The sequence below is a fragment of the Heliangelus exortis genome, chromosome 2 (assembly GCF_036169615.1).
Source record: "Heliangelus exortis chromosome 2, bHelExo1.hap1, whole genome shotgun sequence".
In the NCBI taxonomy this organism is placed as follows: domain Eukaryota; kingdom Metazoa; phylum Chordata; class Aves; order Apodiformes; family Trochilidae; genus Heliangelus; species Heliangelus exortis.
This window is the reverse complement of record NC_092423.1, coordinates 48,698,170-48,720,186: the sequence shown is the minus strand read 5'-3', so window position 1 is coordinate 48,720,186 and position 22,017 is coordinate 48,698,170. Positions and strand designations below refer to the sequence as shown.

The window sequence follows — 22,017 nt, the reverse complement described above, 5'->3', positions numbered from 1 at the left end:
AGCAGGTATTTACTGCAAAATAAGATACATCCAATACATAAATTCCAGATTCTTTTGGAAACCCCCATACCCTCTCTCTTGCATCAAGTCCAAAAACTGGTGAGAACAGTCAGTCATCTCTGGCATTTTCTCTAAATAGACTACTGTTATCACTGGCTTTCCATTGAAAAATTGAGATTTCCCAGTGCTTTCTGATCATTCACAAGCCTGCTCAGAAGAAGGCAGATGCTTGTGCTGTCACTGTCACCTCTGCATAGCTAGTATAGCAAAAGCAGTTCTACTGTTCATAATCTTTTCTTGTTTTTATCTTCTTCTAACTCCCTCAATAGAGTTGGATTTTCCTGACCTTCCTATTTTTTTTCTTTTTGTCTCCCTTTTTTTTCCTTCTAGAGTTAAGGTGCATTCTCAGGAGCATACTGAATGATCCCCAATATCACATCATAAGCCACACACAGAAACATATAACTTTCTACTGCAGAGGCTGAGGGAAGCCTCATAAGGATGCTAATACAGTACCAGAGAGAAAAATAGCAGCTCTCCACGGCAGCTGTGAACCGGGCAAAGTGCCCAGGGGCCCAGTGGTGAGGGGCAGTGAGCACCGGATGGATGGTTTCCATGGAGGAGTGAGCCAGGGAGGCAGGAGAAATGGCTCGTGGGAGGTACCACTGCTGGCTGCTGGAATGAGGAGAAGAAATACCTCCTGCCATGTCACCTGCCACCAGTACCTGTGTCTTCAGGGGGCTCTGTTCAAATCTGCTTACAACTTCAGCTTCCTCAGTCCCACCTCCTCTGGGGGAAGGAAGACCCTAGCTCGGAATACATTGTGCTGTATCAGTTTGGGGGGCTTCAGTGACTTACAGAAACACAAAACACTAGGTTAGCTTTAGATAAATTTTTTAAAAATTTGAGCGAAGCGACACAATCCCAAAGCTGGCTGATCTGTGGCTTTTGCAACACTCAGTTCTACAGAGAGACCCTAAAAATTTCTTCTGCACATCATGAATCCTCATGAAACTGAATATGACTTTACCAGGGTTGCTGCAGCAACTCATGGCCATCACCTACCAAGCAGACAAAAGTGATAGTTGCTGGAGGGACAGCCTGTGGAAAGCAGCATTCAGACAATTACCATTATTTTGTGGGCAAGTAAAAATAAGAAGCTACTATCCTGATTCAGAGTCCTGCATCAACATATAAGTGGCCCACATATTTGCTACACATTAGAATATTATTGGAGTGAAATACTGGAGCCCCACAAGGCTCTCTTGCACAACATAAACCAATGTTTGGCCTTAGGAAAGCAGCACAAACCTGTCTCATGTGACACCTTGCCTCTGCTGTACAACGGATAGGAGACGTATCTATTATATTTCACTCAGGGTAAGGTTACAAGTTCCTTCCAACATTTATAATGCACACCTGAGTTGATCAGATAAAAGGATTTGTAGGTGCAAAACACTTTGCTGCCATTTCTGAAAGTTTTAAGAAGAAAATAGATGGGAAGCCATCTATTAGGGAGGAAGGAATTAAACTATTTCAATAAAAATCTGAGCTAAGTAGCATAATTTTTAAAAGAAAGGAGACTTGGGGTGAAAATATAAGGGTCAGCCAATTGCTTGTTGTCATCTATGTAAACCCAAGTCCTCAGAATAGCTATTTGACACAGACAACAAATAGCAGGGTAGAACCCAAAGACAGGTAAGTATTTTCTAAGGAAAACAAAATTATTATTTTCTTATGGAATATTAACAGCAAATATACCTAGCATAGTTTTTATATAGAATCAGACCTCAACTGCAACAATGGCATTTGATGGAGGACCCTTCAGTTGCCAGGTACAATGCCAAGGTCTTTCCCTTCCCCTTCCCCTTCCCCACATCTGGGAAGGGCATCTGCCTGCCCTCCCAGAACCAGTGTACTTCACAGGTCTGCATAAAACTCACAGGTTCTAAGTTGGCAGGATCCAGGTTAAAAACACAGGTGGTGACTACATCTTACTCCAAATAATCAGCTAGCACTACTGACAGAGAGCAGTACAGCAAGTTTGGACAGGAGCACTTCCAATATTGTTAAAAAATACAACCAATAGAACTGCTCAATAGAAATACCACTATTAGCTGAGATGGAATGCTTTCTGTTGAGGAAGATACCAAGAGGAAAACATGCCAGCAAATTCCCTAATGGCATATTGCTCCTAGAGATCCTGAGTGCTCAGCTGCCACATGGACCCTGGATTTGGGTGCCCTGAGGCATGGTTGACAGCCCTGGGAGGCCAAGGCTGCAGAGAAAACAGCTGCTTAAATTATGCCAGCTTTTCACTGTGTGCACAATAGGGTCCAGTGGCTGCAAAGGAAAAAACATATTTAAGAAGGGTTTTGCAAAGATAAGGAAAGTGATACCTCTAACAGGGGTTGTTCAGGTGACGATTCAAGCCCAAGAAAGCTGGAGAGGGACTTTTTATAAGGGTATGTAGTGACAGGACAAAGGAAAATAGCTTTAAACTGGAAGAGGTTAGACATTAGGTTAGATATTAGGAAGAAATTCTTTAGAGTGAGGGTGCTGAGACACTGGAACAGGTTGCCCAGGGAAGTTGTGGATACCCCATCATTGGCAGTGTTCAAGGCCAGGCTGGATGGGGCTTTGAGCAGCCTGGTCTAGTGGGAGGTGTCCCTGCCCATGCAGAGGGATTGGAATTCAATAATCTTTCAGGTCCCTTCCAACTCAAACCACTCCATGGTTCTACGATTACTTGACCAAGCAAAAAAAGAGCAACACTGCAGCTTCCCATATACATGGAGTCTTCATCTAAGCATAAGTTCACATACTACTTCTATCAGCAAAAAATCCTTAGTTTACATCCATTTTCAGAACTGCTTTCCACTGCCACAGGGTGCCTATCAAAATGAGAAAAAAAAAAAAAAAAAAAGAAAAAACAGGGGGCCAAACTAAACCCCATGTTACTGAGTGGGAAACAACTCGGTTTCCTCAGAATGTAAGCTTCCTCCACAAAACATGATAAAACTTGAGGAGAGAAAAACGGTTCAAAGGACTGAAAAGAAGTATGTATACCTAGTTAGAAACATCTGAGAAGTCCCATTTAAGAGCAGAGTCTACTTAAGAATCTGCTACCTGCCCTGTTCAAGAGTCAGTATATTCTGTGGACAAAAAACCCAATCCAACAGCAGTCAGCAGGGACTGCTGTGAATAAGCCTTTGGCATGCATGTGTAAGTCTAGCAGGCAAGTGGCTTGAATGTGGATTGCTGTTGCAAGAATATATCTACCACAGGCATTACCAATTAATTTGGATTTTTTTTCCCCTCACCTCAATCTTCTTTTCACAAAAATAGTTCAGTAAAAATCTATTTTGAGGTGCTTTTGTTAATATGGGCTAGGTTTTAGGACATTTAAAACATTTATCTAAACAAGTTAGAGATGGCACTTCGAAAAAAAAAAATAAAAAAGATTAAAAATTATCATCAACCTCCTCCTCAAAGCACTTTAAGAGAAGTTTTATTTATTCTTGGATTTTTTGAAGAGTGCATCCCACACATTATTTGTCATTTTACTCTTTTTGGTCAATTTGTCATTGTAATCCTTTTTTTTTTTGCTTGTGCCTCCAGACCCACTTCTTAAAATAAAGGAAGCCATGAACCATTAGTAAAAAGAGGGCATCAGGAATATTTAGTGATTTGAAAACTAGAGCTACTTAACTACTTAATCAGTAACAAACTAACAATAGAACATCAGATACAGGAAGGTCTGGAAAAAAATGTATTAATCCAAATAATCAGTTTCTAATGGGTTTTACATGCCAGTCAGCAGAGAGCTGCCAGTGACAAAACTTTCATGAATATCTTATTATTAATTGTGGCAAATAACCATAGGAAGTGAAATCAAGCAGCAAAATCTGTGTATGGATACAAGAATTCCTATGACAGGAAACATCTCTAGAGTAGTGGGTGATACCCACCAAACATATTCACAATTTAGAAACCTGTGAAGTTAAAATGTCCTCAGCTCCCAACAGAGTTTAGGGAGTCGGGGACACTCAGGTGTTGGTTCAGACAAGGTGAGTATGGGATGGCCACCAAAGAACAATCTGGCAAAAAAGCAGGTGGGGACCCTAGGACTGGGGACCAATCATGCAAACTTCTCACCCCACCACGGAACAACTTCTGCTTACAGCTTCTCTCCCATCTATTTTGGCACCAACTGATGCCCAAATTGGGATCTGGACATCAAGAAGGGAGCACAAATCACTAGCCAAATGCAGCTAGGTGAGGAGGGATAAAAAAACCTCAACAGACAGCTTAAAAATCAACCCTCTGAGCCCAGCAACTAGAGCAGCCTGTGCATTGAAGCAGCACCAGCAGCTGAAACTCTGGCAGGGAGAATTGAGTGGGAGTTGTGCTCGAGCTTGCTGAAGGGTTGTGGGCAGGTGGGAGGAACCGTGCTTTGCTCCAGGAAGGGAAGGCAAGGAGAGGGAACAGGAACCCTATTGTGATGTGCCTATGATGGGGAATATAGAGGATGTAAATTATCATAGTTTTCCTTCCATGGTCTTTATGTCTGATTTAAGAAGCTTGCTGGTGAAGGGTATTACTGGGTCAGACTAATCTCAGGCTCCGTCCATAAAAAAAGTGCATTTTTACTGCTGATGAATATTATTATTACTATTATTATTAGGGCACAGTGCCTCTTGAGGAAGCACATCCTTTCCAGCACCAAGGCAAAGAGAGGGTTGGGATGCAGCAGCTAGAACATCCCCCCGGCCTTTGGATCATTTACATCCGAATGGGGCAGGCAGCAGCAGAGGCAGTGGGTGCCCTCCATACATTTCTTCCCAGAGCTATGACTGTCAGCATTTCTAAGGGAACACCTGATAAACACTCCCCTTTAGTCAGAGATAAAACCTGGGTCAACCTCCTCCTGCTGCAGCTCTTAGCTTGCCCAATCAAACTGCCTCTAGTCACTGCTTCTCCCCAAGTCCCAACCCCCTCCTCCTACTCCAAGGATGTAAGATACAGTAATCACCTGCAGCATCTCTGTCGACTTCAGTCTTCCCAGATCACTGTTTTTATCACAACCTCCTAATAAATAATCCATTCTCTCAACACCTTCCCCCCACCTGGGACAAAAGGGAAGATGTTCCACAGTTCACAAGGATGCTGAAGGCTTGAGGGGCAAAAGGGATGGATGTCAGCTGGAACAACAGGATCGCTGCACATTCCCTGCTGCCATGGAGGCTCTAGCTCAAAGCAACAGAAAAGCTCACAGCCAGTAAGCATTTCTTGTGGGCAGCAAAGTATGCTGGCATTGAAGGTCAAAATCTATCAAAGGACCAAAACACAGCCCTTTAACTATGGGCTCCCACAAGCAGCTCTCCTTCAATGCAGACCAGACTAACATCATTTGTTATTTAAAGCCAGCTGTGTTTGTTGAGCCCTTTTACTTGCCTTGTCCTCCTTTGGCACTGTGTTTCTCCAGAGATACTTTGCTTATTCTCAAGCAAGAGCCAGACTTGAAACATGGCACGCATATAATAATTGTGCCTCCACGATTTTTCTTCTGTTGTTCTTTTCTCCTTCTTTAAGATGAGAAAAGGCAAGCTGCTGTTCTGAGTGATAGTAGCATAAGTAGGTGTGACAGTGATTTGTGCTTTTTTTCCTTGTAAATCACAAGGAAGCCTGTTTTCAAGAACAAAACCCAAGGCTTGACACACACACATGTTGTAGAAGATGAACATGGCTGCAGCACTAACACCTCTGATGCAAATGTGGATGCCCTGCTGGGAAGGCCCTGACCCAGAAAGAGGTTCTCTTTGGTATGCAGAGAACATTTCATTCCCAAGGTCTGCAAAATATCTTATCCTCCAAATGAGCTCAGGAGAGTGTGCTGTGGATTCTGCCTCTTCATTTTACATTTCCTTAGAGGAATAAAACAAGTTTTAGGCTCCACTGGACAGAAAACAGAATGCTGGAGAGGACAGACAGCTTTCTGTTTCAAAGAGTTGATAAACCTGCATATCCAAAGACATCTCTTTCAGGATTACTAAATTCACTCTCTGGAAGGAGCAGATGTTAAATTTCCAGTTTCCAAGCAGAGGGGAAAGCTTTTCCACTCCTGAGATGCCGAAAGATTTGGCCAGCTGAGACCACTTCTTACTTTAGACTTCTGAGTACAATGCAAATGTGTAAGTACAGCTGAGAGACAAATCTGTTCTATGCAAGCACATTTCTCCCCATATCTGTAACTGTGCCCTGTAGCTATGAGAGGCACAAGAGAAATGTCTTTTATGGTATCACTTGTCCTCCACTCATAAATCTCTGATTTTATCCATCCATCCCAACTCCACAACTACTGCAGCAAGAAACTAATTTTGTTTTATGAAGACAGTTGATTAAGCAACATTCCCAATATCTTCACTGAAAAAAATAAAGAATTTTTTTGTTTTCATTTTCACTAGAAAGGACTAAAACCCCCAAATGAACAGAATTGGACATAAAGCCTAAGTCCATCCCAATAGAGGCAAAGATTCATTCTTGGGCTAGCAACAGTTTTCTTAGACAACAGAATATCTGAGCTTTAAGAACCCCTCTTATCTCAAAGTTCCATAGGCCTGGAAACAATGAGGTCAAAAACATTGCAAGAGTGAGATTCCTACCTTTTAAGGGCTGACAGTACTTACCTCAAGTCACATTAAGTCTAAAGGTGTTAAAATGACACCAGTTTCACCATCAGGAATGTTAAGTCATTCTTGTAGCTGTTTTACATCAGTTAGAATTAATCTTTCTTTCCCCATGAGACCTCAGCATTTGGACTAAAGGTTAATCAGGCAGACTGCCTTTTAGTTGCTGAAATGTATTTTTAAACTTCCTAATTCACTGCAGAAATAAGATTTTTATAATACCCGTGCCCTTCATAGAATGGTATTAAGATTTTTATAATCACTCCCAAGGGTGGTTCCTGTAATTAAGTTTTGCCTTCATCCCTCCTGGACAGTGGACCCACTGCAAGCTCTTACAGACCACTCATTTGCTATACTGTCACTGATCTTCTGTAAGGACAACATGTGAACAGTAGAAGATAGAATCACGTAGCATATTTAAGAAAAGAAGAGGTGAAAAGAAAAGTGTAAAGTCAGTTCAGCTAACTTAGGTGCTGATCTGCTTGCTCACCTGTAGCTGTACCACTGCTATGGGGCCTTTTCCTGCACTGCATATAAGAACAAAAGTCAAGACAGTTTTATACCTTGCAGGTCACAGTAATCATTTCACATGAGTCCTTCTCCATGTGATTAGGAAGTTGAAAAAATAGCACACAGAAGAGCAGCTTCCATCCTCATCTGTGCTGGAGCTTCCCTCAACAGCTGAGGCAATCTGCACTCAGCTGTGTTGTGACCATTCTCTGCACATAGTACTGGTGTGCCCATGCTGGTTACCAGGTTGCTACCTTGTTCATTCCCAGACACCATGCACTGCTCTTAAATGCAAGATATTTCCCTCTTGGCTACTTTTGCTCCCATTTACATGAGGTAGCATCAGCAGTGAAATTGGTTCTCTATGCATTCGGGAGACCTCTAAAAGCCTAACTAAAGCCTAGGCTGCTTTCAGCACCATTTAGTTCTGCACAGGAGCAGTTCTTAGATCACTCCCATGGGTCACTCCTTTTCACCTTCTCCTTTGTAATTACCAAGGCTCCCTAATCAGCCTACCAACAGTCATATATCATTGTTTGTGGCTGTCATTTACCCCACCTGGGCCAATTGATAGCAAATCCTCCTCTTTAGAAAAGCTGGTGGCATTACCTTGGGCACACAAGGCAGCTTGGAAATACTATTGCTCCTAGGAAACTCAGAAAAAAAAGTCTCCATCAAGACAGTGGCTGCCAAGCCACCCTGGCTCATTTCAGCAGACAAATTACCTCCTGATTAATTCTGCCCCAGCAAAAGTCTGCAAGAGCTGCCAGGCAGCAGCAACATTTGTTTAATCAGAGCCTCTAGCAATTTAAACACTTTTGGTGGCTGTGATAGATATCACCTTCCTCCTCCTCTCTTGCTCTGTTCCCCAACCATGGTGCCAGAGCCACTCTCCTCCTCTGCAGCACAGTGAAGAATGGAATACAGATGAACAATTCAGAGCCGATAAATCGATCTTGTTTTACTTATTCTTGCTTCCTCCCCAGCTTTCCTCCCACTGCTGTCCCCTGCCACACAAATACACATACATATAAGTACTGCCTTAGCTAGGTCAGCGTGATTTTTTTCTTCTTTTGCCCCACAGTACATAATAAAATAACCTCATCAATATCAAGGCTCCCACCATGACTTCTGCACTCTGGCTGCTACCACATCATCAGAGTTCATTTTGGTCTCTTGTGTATAGAACTCCCACTTGAATGCAAGGGACAGTCATGAGTTTTGAGTATATTCTTGCTTCTTTCTAAATAGATTTTCTTTCTAAAACATGCTGTTCAGATAAGTCTAATTGAGGAAGACTTACTCAGGAAAGAGCTGAATAAAAGTTTTTTTCCCCATATTCTCTGAAATATCTATTTGGTGAGAGATCTGGGGAGCACGAAAACTGGCTAATTTGGTTGCAGCATACCCCCTGAAAGCTGCCACTACACAACTGTCACAGTGAGACTGGTTATGAATTCTGCCTGAGAGCTAAGGAACTATTTTGCTGTTAAAAGAGAAGTACACTTTTGCTTTTCACTGGAAGTTATAAAAAATGTTAGCAAAAAGATGTGTACTTCTCAATCCTCCCAATAACAGAAAGAACCCGGGTTTGAGCAGTGAGGTTCACAGTGAACACAGAGATTGGAAAGCAATGGCTTTTTCTTGGAGCAAGGAAGATGAGACTGATGAGAATTCATACCTTACTAAATAGATGTTCACAGCCAATGGTGGGAACAGAGATCTTTCTTTCTGTCAATACAGAAAAAGCCCATCCTATGGGCTTTTATAACCTTCATCTGCCTCCTTGCTATGCCCCTGTTTATTTTTTAAAAATGTATTAAATTGCTATTATCTTTCACACAAATGTCATTTAAATGAAAATGAGGTATTTTTTCAGACATGTCCAGAGCATTCTAGTTGAAAAAAGGATTTACCATTAAAAAGGATTTTACCATGAAGCCATTTTTTACTGTGAGAAAGCTGTTAGAGTTCCTCAGGAAGGAAAGAAATGCACGGATCAGTTCTTTCTGTCCAATTTCAAATGTGTCAGAGCAGAGAATTTAATGATGCTATTTCAGGCATAACATGTTGTATTATTTTTGGTAGTTCCCAGCAGTTTGGTAAAACGGGAAATACAAACCACCACTATCAAAGGTTCTGTTACATTTTCTGTAACCACATGGATTTTGCCCAGTATTTATCATCTCAGGTGTTTGGTAGACAAGCTTATTTTGTTGCAGACACCAAAAATATCTGCAATAGCAAAACAGTACTTAAGTACTCAGCAGTACTCAAGTAGGAGATAATCTGAACTTGGGAAATAGGGCTTTGAAAATGTGACAGGGAACTCTGAAATCTGTACATTTATCATTGTAAAAGTTGTATTAATAAACATATTGGGGGGCACTGGTAGGAGTACTTAGCTGTAGTTGATTCCCTTGCTTTCATGCTCTGAAATTTCTCCTGAACAGAGAGCAGAAGCTTGCAGACTTGCTCCAAATCTGATGCTCACTAGCAATTATACACATTATATACAAACCAGAATTGTTCAGTCTTCTCACCCATGCCCACATAAATAGAAGTAAAAAGTAAAGGAAAATCACATTAGTAAGCAAGTACCCACAGCACAGACAGATATTCACTGGATAAGATGGGACAATGTTTAAAAACGTTTTAGAGTAGGACTGCCCTCACAAGTAACATTTTTTGCTGCAACTGCCGTAACTCATCTTGCACAACTCTTTTGGACTAAATCAGCTTAGCTCTATTGAGTACAATTAAAAGCTTTCATTTATTCCAATAAAAAATTATACACGTAATATTTTATAGAGGTTTTGTCACATGAACAATAACGCTGAGGGAGAACTCTACAGAATAGGCCTCTCAACTATGTTTTATCTTTATGCTTTTAATAGGAATGCCACGTCAAATACAGCTTCTTTTTTTTGTCCTTTTTCTGAACCGAGATTGTTCCCAACAGACAAATGAGGTGAGCATCTCCTTTTGCAGCTATTAGTTTCCAGCCATAGTCAATATTGCAAAGTGCTGTGGCCAAAGAACATGCATCCATCTCTTTTACAGGGCAGTATCCAGATTTTGCTCTCTAGGTTGAGAAAAACAGACTGCAAGGTCTGCTAAGCCTTTTCTACTTAATTTTTTTTTTTTTTGTAATGCATTATAACAGCTGCAGTAACCCCACTTCACTTTCTTCAGTCTTAGTAATTTTTCGTAATTTGACATGCAAGAATGAGAGCCTTTCAGTTCAGATGGGACCATCAGATCAACTATTCTGAATTGCTCTTCAGCAAAGGTCACCGTATTCTGTAGAGTTTATATGTGCACTGAGTTCAGTAAGTTCAGATCTCTAAACCTTCTCAGCCTACCATATGACTAAGAATGGCAGGCACCAAGAGTAAGGGATTCCATCTCTCAGGGTGACTAACTTACCAGTCTTTGTATCTACATTCATTTGATTTTAGAAATAACACTTAACAACCTGTAACTGGCTTTTAGCAACACTATTCAACAGAAGAAAATTGGCAAAAATGCATGAAAATTGGGGAAATTACAACAAAATAGAACAAACTTCACATTCTTGCAAAAGCACCAGGAAGAGTTCTAATGCTCCTCACCAAAATTCCCTCTTTCTCATTTTCCTGGCATCCATTTCTCATCCACGTGCATCTACATATGTACTCATCTATCCTCCATTAGACATGGTCAAGAAAACACCGATTATATCTTAGAGTTGGCTCCATACCCTAAGTTGTACATGAGGCAATTTCACAAGAATTCCCTTTTCCCTAGTCACAACTGCCTGCAAGAAGAACAGAGTTTATCTTCTGTGAGAAAAGGTGCATCATTTTGTGGCTACATAACTGCAATAGGCCTTATTTATATTATCACCTTCCTTACCACGTGTGCAATAGTGTAACTAACCTGAAATCATCTTGAAGTGATTATTGTGAAGAGGTTTTCTTTAAAAAGGACAACTAATGTCAGGCTACTGTACTGTTGGCTACTGAAACCCATTAATTTTTATTCTGAATGTAAGAAACATGTCCAGATAAAGATATTTGCCTACAGTACAAATTACAGAAAGGAATTAATGCATACCTAGACACATGCACATACAACATACTAGTTATCATACCCAATTTAGATGCTTCCAAGTCTTAGCCATAGGTGGGAGTGCATTCATGCTGAAAGCATGGTATTGCTGTGGGAACATATTCGAGATACAGATGCTGCCTTAAGCAGCCTTTCTTCCCACACAAATCCTTCTTTGCCAACACTTGGATCAATCTGCATGGATATAAAGTGATGAGATAGAGTAATGCAGGCTCACACATACTCTTCTGTTTGCTCCAAGCCTGCCCTGCGATGTCCTTCTACCTAGCCCTTCCCACTAAAGTGGCAAGGTATGTTTGTTCAGATTAGCTCACTGCAGGGGTTTGGGAGTGTTGTAAAATGAAGTTCAAAATCCTAAACTGAGGTAGCTGCAATTTTTCTCCAGGGGTCTGCATATGTACTAAGTGGTGGTTTGAATCAAGTCAGAGAATGTTAGTAATGTGACTGGCAGAGGACACTTGGAATTGTATATGGGAGAATGTAGGTCCTGATCTTGATGGCATAGTGATGTGCTTGAATGGTGATGCTGTGTTCCAACAGAGCTTGAGTTAATGCCAACTTCCTTCCCTGACAGCTAACAAGAAAACAAAGCAACAAAGGCTCTTGCCAACTCCTAGCTATGATTTGTCAAATCATGAATGCCCAGAAACAAAAAAGTTGTGTACATATTTGAATTCCCTAATGTAGGTATGAAATCCAACCTGCCACACTAAAATATTCTATCGCTGCATCTGCCCTATGTACAACTATGTACTACTCTAGTTGTCTGTTTTTTCCTCTTAGTGTTTTTGCAAGGGAATTATTACTCTTAGATACCAAATCTAATATAATCTCATCTTTTCTTCCTCGTTTGAGTTTTCTAAGACTGTTTCTGGAGCTAATAGAATCAAAAAAAGAATCACAAAATCGTAGAATTACCTTGGTTGGAAACACCTTCAAGATCCTAGAATCCAACCATTAACTTAATGTTCAAAAGTCCTTACACTATATCCCTAAGCACTGTATTTCTATGACTCCTAAATACCTCCAGGGATGTTAATATTATCTTGCTTGCAAGTTTACCAACAAGCATTGGCAGGCTGTACATCCATTAGGGATGGACACAGAGGAGTGATCTCCAGGGCAAGTGGCCCTCAGCCCCCCTGACTCTTCTCTTCCCACCACAATAGGGTACCTTTAAGGACACAGGCCCACTAAGTGACCAGATATGACCAGGAAAGCCATGTATGGTTATTTGCTATGACATCATAATGGACTCTCAAGCTATGTCATCACTCAAAACCTATAAATGCCAGGCCCAGAAGCTGGCCCACATTCACTGAGCTTTGGGGCACTAGAACTCCAGAACACTCAGAGGACAGGATCCAAAGCCAAGCGAAGGGTTGTCCACCATAGGCAACCAAATAAGCACTTGAAGGACGTGCAGAGAAAGAGGTGGTGTGAGAGGAGAGGCAGCATGAGCCTCACGGCCATTGCTCAGGTGGCTGATGGTGTGGAGCCGATGGAGGTGGACCCACCTCAAGACAAGGAAGAGCCCATGGAGGTGGACCCACCTCAGGAGCAGCAGGAGCCCAGGAAGGTCAGTCCACCTCATGACAAGGAAGAGCCCATGGAGATGGACACATCTCAGGAGCAGGATTCACCTCCAGGATGGCTCCCCTTGCAGCACCACTTTGTGATAGGGCTTCCCTCCACATGACCATTGAGGTGGCACCGTAGGCACGCCAGGCCAGTCTAAAAGTGTTGACTCCATCACCACACCTGACATGTTCCAGAACACCCTTTCTCTGCACCTGGCCGGCCTGCAGGTTCACATTTTCCATCTCCCCAACATCAACAATTCATTTACCGATGGCCGCAGCTCCTGTCAGCTCTTCCTTCCCATCTGCCACACTTGGCCCTGTCTCCAGCCCTTCTGAAGGGTGGCCATCTTCCCTCCGAGCCCTTGGAAACAGGGAGAAGACAGCATGGCTTCTTCCAGGCTGCTCTGCTGGGAGAAGGCCCTCAGAGGGAGAGGCCCTCAGAGAACAAGATCCCTGGGGCCTGGACGTGGGCTTTGTTTGGCCTAAAGACCAGAACGCTGCCTGAAGGGAGGTTGGAGAGGAAGGCAGATGCTGCCTGGCTGCAGTGCAGGAGGAATGGCACCAGATGAAGAGGAGACACCAGCAGACAGCCACTCCTCCGCAGTAGCAGAAGACCACAGCTCTGCCAGGGAGAAGCACTGGCCTTCAGGATTATGGCCCCTCCTCACTGCTTTGTTTGTTCTTATTATTATTGGGACACAACATATTTTTAAAACCACAATAAACCAAGAAAATGACAGTGAAAATCCTTTCCCTCCCTCTTATTTGCTACGCTGGCAACTGCATCTGGACTCCGCTGGCCGCTCCTGCTCTCCCAGCCCAGCAAAGACACAGGGCCCAGCCTCAGCCCTTTGGGATGGTGAGGGACTGGGGCACATGAAGGCAATCTGAGGGAACTGCCTCTGCTCCAGAGGATGCTGAGACCTTGGAACAGGTGATGAACAGAGGCTGTGGATGCCCCAACCCTTAAAGTGTTCCCTGCCAGGTTGGCAGACATGTTGAGCAACCTCAGCTGGTAAAAGATGGCCCTGCCCATGGCAGGGGATGGACTAGGTGATCTCAAAAGGCACAGAGGAAGAGGCAGCACCAGAGGAGAGGTACCATGAGCTCCAAGGCCATTGCTCAGGTGGCTGATGGTGTGGAGCCACCTCAAGATGAGGAAGAGTTAATGGACGTGGAACCACCTCAAGAGAAGCAGATACTCTTAAGTACCTCCAGGGATGGTGATTCCACCACTGCCCTGTGCCACAAGTTCCAATGCCTGATAAACCGTTCAGTGAAGAAATTCTTCCTAATATCCAATCTAAACCTCTCCTAGGACAACTTGAGCCCATTACCTCTTACTCTATCACTTGTAACTTCATTGAATAGACCAATGCCCACCTCTTTACAACCTCTCTTAAGGTAGTAGTAGCAAGCAATGAGGTCTGCCTCAGCCTCCCTGAGAATGCCATGCTATACTGCCAAATAATTCACTCCATGACATTTCAAGCCATGCGTTGTATCTATCATCTCAAAAATCTATTCCACAAGCTTCCCAGGAAGATGGATGCACAATGTCTCTTCAAATGGCACCACAATCCTGTTTCTGCTATCTAGACTGAACACGTGAGAATGAAAGGACCTTCCCACCATCATCTTGTTATTTATGCAACGGTATGTTATGACATATGCTGATCACCATGTAAGCAAGCAAGATATGTCCACACTGCAAAGACCTGTAGTTTACATAGGGAAAATTATAAAGTAGAACATGTTTATGAGGAAAGAGCACTCACAAGACTGTACATCAGCTCCACACAAACTAGACTGGACTGCCCCAGAGACACAGTCCTTGCTCCAGACCTCTTGACTATTCTGCCTTTTCTTCTACACCTGGAATATTCTAGAAGCTGCTGTTTCTCATAGTGCAAATGAAACCCAGCAAATGTTCAACCATTTAGAAGACTGGGTTTTGTGGAGTCCTGCCAATTCTGACCACAGACTCATCAAAATACTAAAGCAAAATATTAATATTAAACTTTAAACAAGGTTTCAGTTTATGAGAATACCACCTACCAGAAGAGGATGCGTTTGGAGAAACAGGAGGAGTTGAGAAGACCCTTCGAACCACTGTTCTTGCCCACACTCAATGTAGCACATGCTGCCACCCATCACTCACTAGAGTACAGCTTTACCTTCAGTAAATCACCTCTCAAGGTCAACAAGTAGCCTTTCAAATAATCAACTTCTCAAATTGCTATGAAGGATTCAAAATCAGTACGGAGGGAAGATGAGATTCAGAGAAATCTTTCTTATTTAACTATCTTCTTGAAGAATTCTTGCTTACTAAGCTTGCATTAATTTAATTTTCACTAGAGAATATATCTACTGCCACACTCCAGAAATCAACTGAGCACCACTGTGTTTCTTGCTACTCTTGAAAAGAGTTTGTGGATTGAGCTTACAACTGACATGGATTGCATACTGTGGCTTTCTATTGTGCTCCCAGCTCTAGGATTCCTGGAAATAATTGACTCCTTTTCAGGCAGCACAAATGGAAAGCACATGCTGGTCCTGTAGCTAACAGCTGTGTTTCTTTCTTAGTCACTAGGGCACAAGTGGCTTGAAAACTTTTACCTTTTTTACAAACAATTTATCTCTTGATCAAAGTTCTTTAGACAGCCTGATACCCAATCTAGTTTTCTTCTGGCATATGAAGGAGATTAGCAAACACTCCTCCTTTGCCAGATTGAGGAGTTCTGCCCTTCAACACTTTGGTCTCTGAGCCACACTTAAAGGCTCCATGTAGTTCCCCACCACTGCATGGCTTGTACTTAAACATATGAAAACATTTGTAAGCTGTTTCCTTACAAAAAATAGATCAACAGACCTTTGGAGGAAGTAAACCTTTGTCCCTAAAAGTACTATCATTGCAATTCATTCTATTACTACATGAATTATAATCAAGATCAGCCTGCTGGGAAATGGATTTTTCACATCCAGGTTACTTGAGATGCTGCTCCACCTTCCATATTGGTAAAAGACCTTCTGCTTCCTTTTTCTCCTCCCAATAAATGCTGACAATATCTGAAATGAGAGCAGAGGGCAGATCTGGATCCTGGTGGCATAAAGAGCTGTCACAGAATGGAGGGAACATGTAACCTGAAACAAGCAACTAGCATCTGTAACGAACGAAAGGGCAAATTTTGCAGTCAAATTCATGCAGCCATTCTGGTTTTAGTGAGACTATCCAGATAATTGAGGGAGTTTATTTGAATGGATTTGTGCCCAAATGCTTTTGGCACGTAAGCAGCCTGTGAGGAGAGTAACTGGGAGGATATAAACAAAACCAGGAGAAAACAACATTTCAGCTAAATATTAGAAAACTAATGTCAGGCTGTCAAATCACCTTCCAACATATATGGGAGAAAAAGCATAGGTTACTTAAAAATTAGGTGGACAAATTACATTGTAAGTTGCATGCTCACTGAGGACTGGACAACCTGACCTAAGAAGTCTTTTGTCATCCACAGTGCACATAATTCTATCCTGATTAGAGATGTAAAACATATTAAGCTTAAGTAAAAATGTAATCCATTATATTCCACTTTGGGTGCATCACTTATTTAACGGGATGTCTCCTAGGAAAGCAATTTAGCAGAGCAGCCAATAACATCATCTGCTGTTTAACTGGGACAGAATTAGCATAAATTCAACTTAATGGGGACACATTTAGCTAAGACCAAGTCACTGCACTACATCACAGTAAAATTCTACAATCTTAAAGTTTTAAAACCACTAAATGGGACTATAGGAAAAGTTGGAGAGCTGGGCAGGGAAAAATTTAATGAATTACAACAAAGCCAAGCGTAGAGTCTTGCATCTGGGTAGGAACAACCCCAAGTACTAGTACAGGTTGGGGACTGAGTTCTTGAAGATCAGTGAGGGGGAAAGGACCTGGTGGTGTTAGTGGATGGAAAGATGACCATAAGCCAACAATGTGCCCTTGTGGCCAAGAAGGCCAATGGCATCCTGGGGTGCATTAGAAGGGGGGTGGCTATTAGGTCGAGTGAGGCCACATCTGGAATATTGTGTCCAGTTCTGGGACCCTCAGTTCAAGAAGGACAGGGAACTGCTTGGAAGAGTCCAGTGCAAAGCATCCAAGATGATGAAGGGAGTGGAACATCTCCCTTATGAAGAAAGGCTGAGGGAGCTGGGTCTGTCCAGCTTGGAGGAGAATGAGGGGTGACCTCATTAATGCTTATAAATATGTAAAGGGAGCGAGCCAGGAGGATGGTTCAAGGCTCTTCTCAAAGATAGGACAAGAGGCAATGAATATAAACTTGAGCATAGGAGGTTCCACATAAATACGAGGAGAAATTTTTTTACTGTGAGGGTGACAGAGCACAGGAACAGGCTGCCCAGGGAGGTTGTGGTACTTCCTTCCCTGGAGACATTCAAAACCCACCTGGACATGTTCCTACATGACCTCCTGTAGGTGACCCTGCTCTGGCAGGGGGATTGGACTCGATGATCTTTCAAGGTCCCTTCCAAGCCCCAACTTTCTATTATGCTGTGATTCTGAGTTTAATATTGAATCAGCCTGTTCTTGTCCTCCAGAGTAATCATAAGAGCAGCAGTTATAGTGCCCCAGAGATGATCATGTTGATGTTAATGCCTGGGGACTAGGTGTGCTAAAGACAGCATAAACTGTCTTTAAAGTGTCATAAACTGACATGTTGCCAAGCATACATGTCTCCAAAGACAAACATAACAAACGTAATTCATCTTTTCTCCTGCACAGTTCAGAAGATACTACCAAAAGGGGTTAAGTTTCAAGAGTCTGTAGGACTACCTCATATCTGTCTGTGACTTCCAGCTGACACCATGATAGGACAGGGAGCACATGCAGAATCCATCACACCTGCCAGGTTTGTGCAGATGCTGTGGATTTCCTGTGGAGCTAGACATGAACAGAGCACACCAAAGTTTAGGCAGCTTGTTAGCTCTGAAAATGACTCCAATAGTACTTGGGTGGTCCAGAGAAGATACACATTCTTTGCAATAACAGTGGCTTCCACAGAAGCCTACCTGCCCTTTTAAAACCCAGAACCAAAGCAGAGCATGGTCACATGATACACAACTACAAATTTCCTCATCTTATGTAAGTGTAATATAAAAACACTTACTTGAAAGAAACCCTGAAAAAAAGCATCCGATTACACATGGAAGTAACGCTGCAAAAATACAAATATCTTCGTAACAATCTTGGGATCATATCCCAAGAATTGTCTTATTCTGGGATTTCTTATCCACCAGATACTATAACATTGCAAGAATCTCCTTGCTCTGTGGGACTGAAAAGAAATTTCATTGTCTGCCTTGGTTACCCATAGCCAGCATGGTTGGCTACCACATTCCTGAAGAAGAAGTGGTATAGTGAGTAGGTTAAGTAAGTGAGGGGGAAAGTATACAGATATAAAGGGGATCTGTAGCAGTGATCTGATACCCTCCCACATGAGATGAGAATTTTTAGTATCAGTGCATACCATTTAAAAGTTCACAGTAGGAACTGGAACCATTTAACTGAACAAGCATAAAATCACAGAAACTAAATAATTTATTTGGCACAAGTGTATAAAGGCTCTATCCCAACCCAGTTTTTACTGGTTGTAATGAGCTTTTGTTAAGTACTGCACTCTATATTCAACTGTTTCTTTCCATGCATGAAAATTATGATGACTCAGAGCACATACAAACCCACAGAGGCAACAGATGTCAAGTGCCAAAGACCCTGCTCCCCATTTTAGAAATATATCTTAAAAATATGGCTCATATTTTAAAAATATTCTCACATATCTTAACAATATAGGCTCATATATCTTAAAAATATGCTCTGCAGAGATGCAGAGCATCTATCAGGCCACCTTTAGGTCACCTTAGTTCCATCAAATAGTTCTAATTCAAATGCCTGAGTTCACATATCTGTGTGAAATGAGTGACTATTTACACCCCCTGCCATGAAAACCCTGAACACCTTTTTTACTCATCCCTCAAAAAAATCACATATACCAGTAAATAGGAAGTTAGTCACTCCAGAGAGGAACATGAGGAACCATACCGTGAAGTGTATGGGAAATAAACCAACATGTTTCCAGCTGTTTCTATTATAAACCTGTTTCCACTATGGGATTATCAGTATCTCGGGAAAAAGTATTTTAAATAGGTGAAGCAGTACCAGAAACAATACATAGAATTATTATTTGAAATCAAATAATTTTACCTGCCTACTGGCTTTATCCATTACTCTGAATAAAACTACAAATCTGTACTTTTTCTTTAAAAAATGTTGCATAGAGTTACCTCCACCCAGGCATCCCTAGGCTTCAGGCAGTTGCAGACAACACAGAAATAAGCTATGTCTTTCTGAAAATCCCACACCACTTTGCTTTAGGATTGCAGCCATGCCAAATTCAATCAAGAAAATTAACACAGAATACCTATTTCTCCATTTCCAATTATTTCTCCAAAGAGTAGCAGTGTGAAGGAAACAAACACAGGGTGGGAGTCCGTGAAGAGGACCATCTCTACTTTCCACCCTTATGAGGTCTGCTGGCTGCAGTAGGAGGAAATTAGTATTAAAGTTGGGCACCATTCACCTGGCTTTTCAAAGAAGCTGATAGGCAAGAATCAACTGAATTGTCCCAGCTGCTGATTTAAAACTTCATCCATCTGAAATCTTGGTCCTGGTAGTTAAAGCCCTCTAGAAACTAGGACTCAGTTTCTGAAAGACCAACCTGAAAGACCTCCTCCCATGCCTCAGAATGAGTATGATCAAGAGTTAAAGTGAAGCCATAGAACTCCGTGCTGATTGCAGTCATCCTTCCTACAGAGGTTATAGAACACAGCAGGTTTTTCAGGATGTCCTAAGATCCCCTGTATTGGCACCTCAATGCCTTGAAAAGGCTGTACTAGAAAGAAAAAGGGGGGAAAAAAAGAGGAAAGAAATGCCTGGTCACCTGTTAACCTTTCCATGCTGCAGCACAGCAAAAAGTCTTTGTGACTTATGTATGGCTATATAATTTACCATTCAACCAGCTTTGCAAACACTGTATTTAGAACTGAAAGAAGGAATTTAAGCAGCACATTTTCCTGTGAACAAAGGGATAAGATTTTTCTGACACCTGGGTCATAACTTATGTGGGTTTCCAGTTATGCTAAAATTCCTACCAGCTTCCTCTCACATAAAATTTTTCAGTAAATAACCTTTCCTGAGGCCCCATATGGTCATCCAAATATGTATTTCCCATGTCTTTTCTAATATTTTCAGTCTTCAACTGAAGCCCTTCAAGGTATTTTCTTCTTGTAGAATAAAAGCCTCATGAAAAGCTTTCAAATACTGCACATATGACCTAGGATTAGAAATAAGTAGAGCTGCTCACCATACGTATCAGACCCATGACATGCAAATTTAAACAAACCTAAACTTCAGCAGACAAACAACTGCACACCAGTCTGTGTGAAACACTCACTGGGTCATTCAGATGGTTATTTTATACTGGAGAGTGTTGCCCTCTGGACTTCACAGAGCAAAAAGAATGCTATTAAAATTCAGAGGAAAGCTAGGTTTGTTTTTGCCAGCTTATGAATTTGTCAAGAAGTGACCTTTTAGCTCAGTTTCCCAGAGGTGTGAACATTTTTTCATACTGTTGATATATGTGCCAATTTAGAGTAAGTTATACAGAGTAGCTGTTTCTAGAAATATTAGAACCTGAGATCTTGGCGTGGACAGCAGCTGGAAAAGAGATTGCTGAAGGACATAGGGGCAACTCTATTTCCTTCTCTAGAAAGGTTCTCTCTTTAAGTTTTTATTTTTTAATTTTGTATTACTATTGACATCAGACTTTAAAAGAAATAAAAGTATCATATTAATTTTAATGCCAAATAACTTCAGTAATTTTGTTCTTCCATGTTGTTCTTGAAGTGCCTATATCCACTTTGTAGCAAGCTACATCAAAACATTCAGAAGTAACTAATTTATTTCAGTCAGGTAAATTTTCTCAGGTCTGTTTTCCTCATCAGTAGTTTGCAAGGGGGAAACTGTTTTGACAGCAATAATAGTGAGGCAAAATATGCTTCTGAGTCTTACAGGCTTAAATGGCCCTGTTGAAGAGTAAAGACCATTACTATTAAGAGAGGTTACATACATGCACTTTTCTCAGCAGCACTGCCAGAGAAAGTCAATCATGAATGAGTGGAAATACCTGTTCTCACATGCATTTCTTTGAGGTCAGTGTCTTCAGAACAGTAATAGGTGGGAGACTCATGTCAAGCCCGGAGACTTCGCTTGACATTCTAGAGCATCCAGAGAAAGTCATTGTCAGAGGATGATTTGTTAATTCAGCTCAGATTTTATAAAACCTCCTTTAAAAAGAGATACATACTGTTGTAGGACGCAACTTCTAGCTGCATAATCTTGTCCATGAGCATCTATTACATAAAAACCTCAAAAGACTTAAAAGCAGGCTCCAGATTTGCCTTTTATGTACTTTCTAAATAGCTTTATCTACCAGATATTGTGCCTAAATATTGTTTTCACTGTTTTTTTTTTTTTTTATTTTCAATTTTATTAGGATTCAACTGAAGATTTGTATCTCAGTATGTCCCATATGTAAAAAAAGGAGACCAAAAAATAAACCAAAAAGAGGTCAACCCACACCAATGTTTTTGTCATGCATTATCCACATATAGGGCAAGAGCTCATTACATCCAAGAAATGTAGGTCAAAGACTCATCACTACACATGCTAACAAAATAAACCATAAAGATGTTCCATAGTGGGAGGTGTCCCTGCCAGTGTGAGGGAGGTTGGAACTAGGTGATCTGTAAAGTCCTTTCTAAACCAAACCATTCCACAATGTACACAATTTAATCATCTTTCTTTCATAAATGTAAATAAGGGACAAGAGTCAGTTTGGGATTTAAATCTGCATATCTAAGTAACTTATTATGCAGCATTCTGGAAGCACGGTGTAACTTCAGGGAAGGAATGAAATGTTAACTAAGGAACTCAGCACGTTGATGTTAAGGTCAAGGTATTTGTATAACTTTCTCCTTGCTGATCTTATGTAGGAGACTGC

At 41.5% G+C, this 22,017-nt stretch overlaps 1 protein-coding gene across 5 annotated transcripts in view; it reads right to left on the bottom strand.

The window, feature by feature from the left end:
- Positions 1-22,017, bottom strand: part of ELMO1 (engulfment and cell motility 1) — a 313,181-nt gene that overhangs the window by 40,971 nt on the left and 250,193 nt on the right. The window contains exon 1 of one of the 5 annotated variants that reach the window (XM_071736042.1): positions 12,487-12,508. The exons of 3 other annotated variants lie outside the window; for them this stretch is intronic. The gene's annotated coding sequence lies outside the window, so the exon portion shown is untranslated. Of the gene's footprint in view, positions 1-12,230; positions 12,296-12,486; positions 12,509-22,017 lie in introns of those variants that run through there. One more of the 5 variants, XM_071736041.1, reaches the window with a different exon arrangement.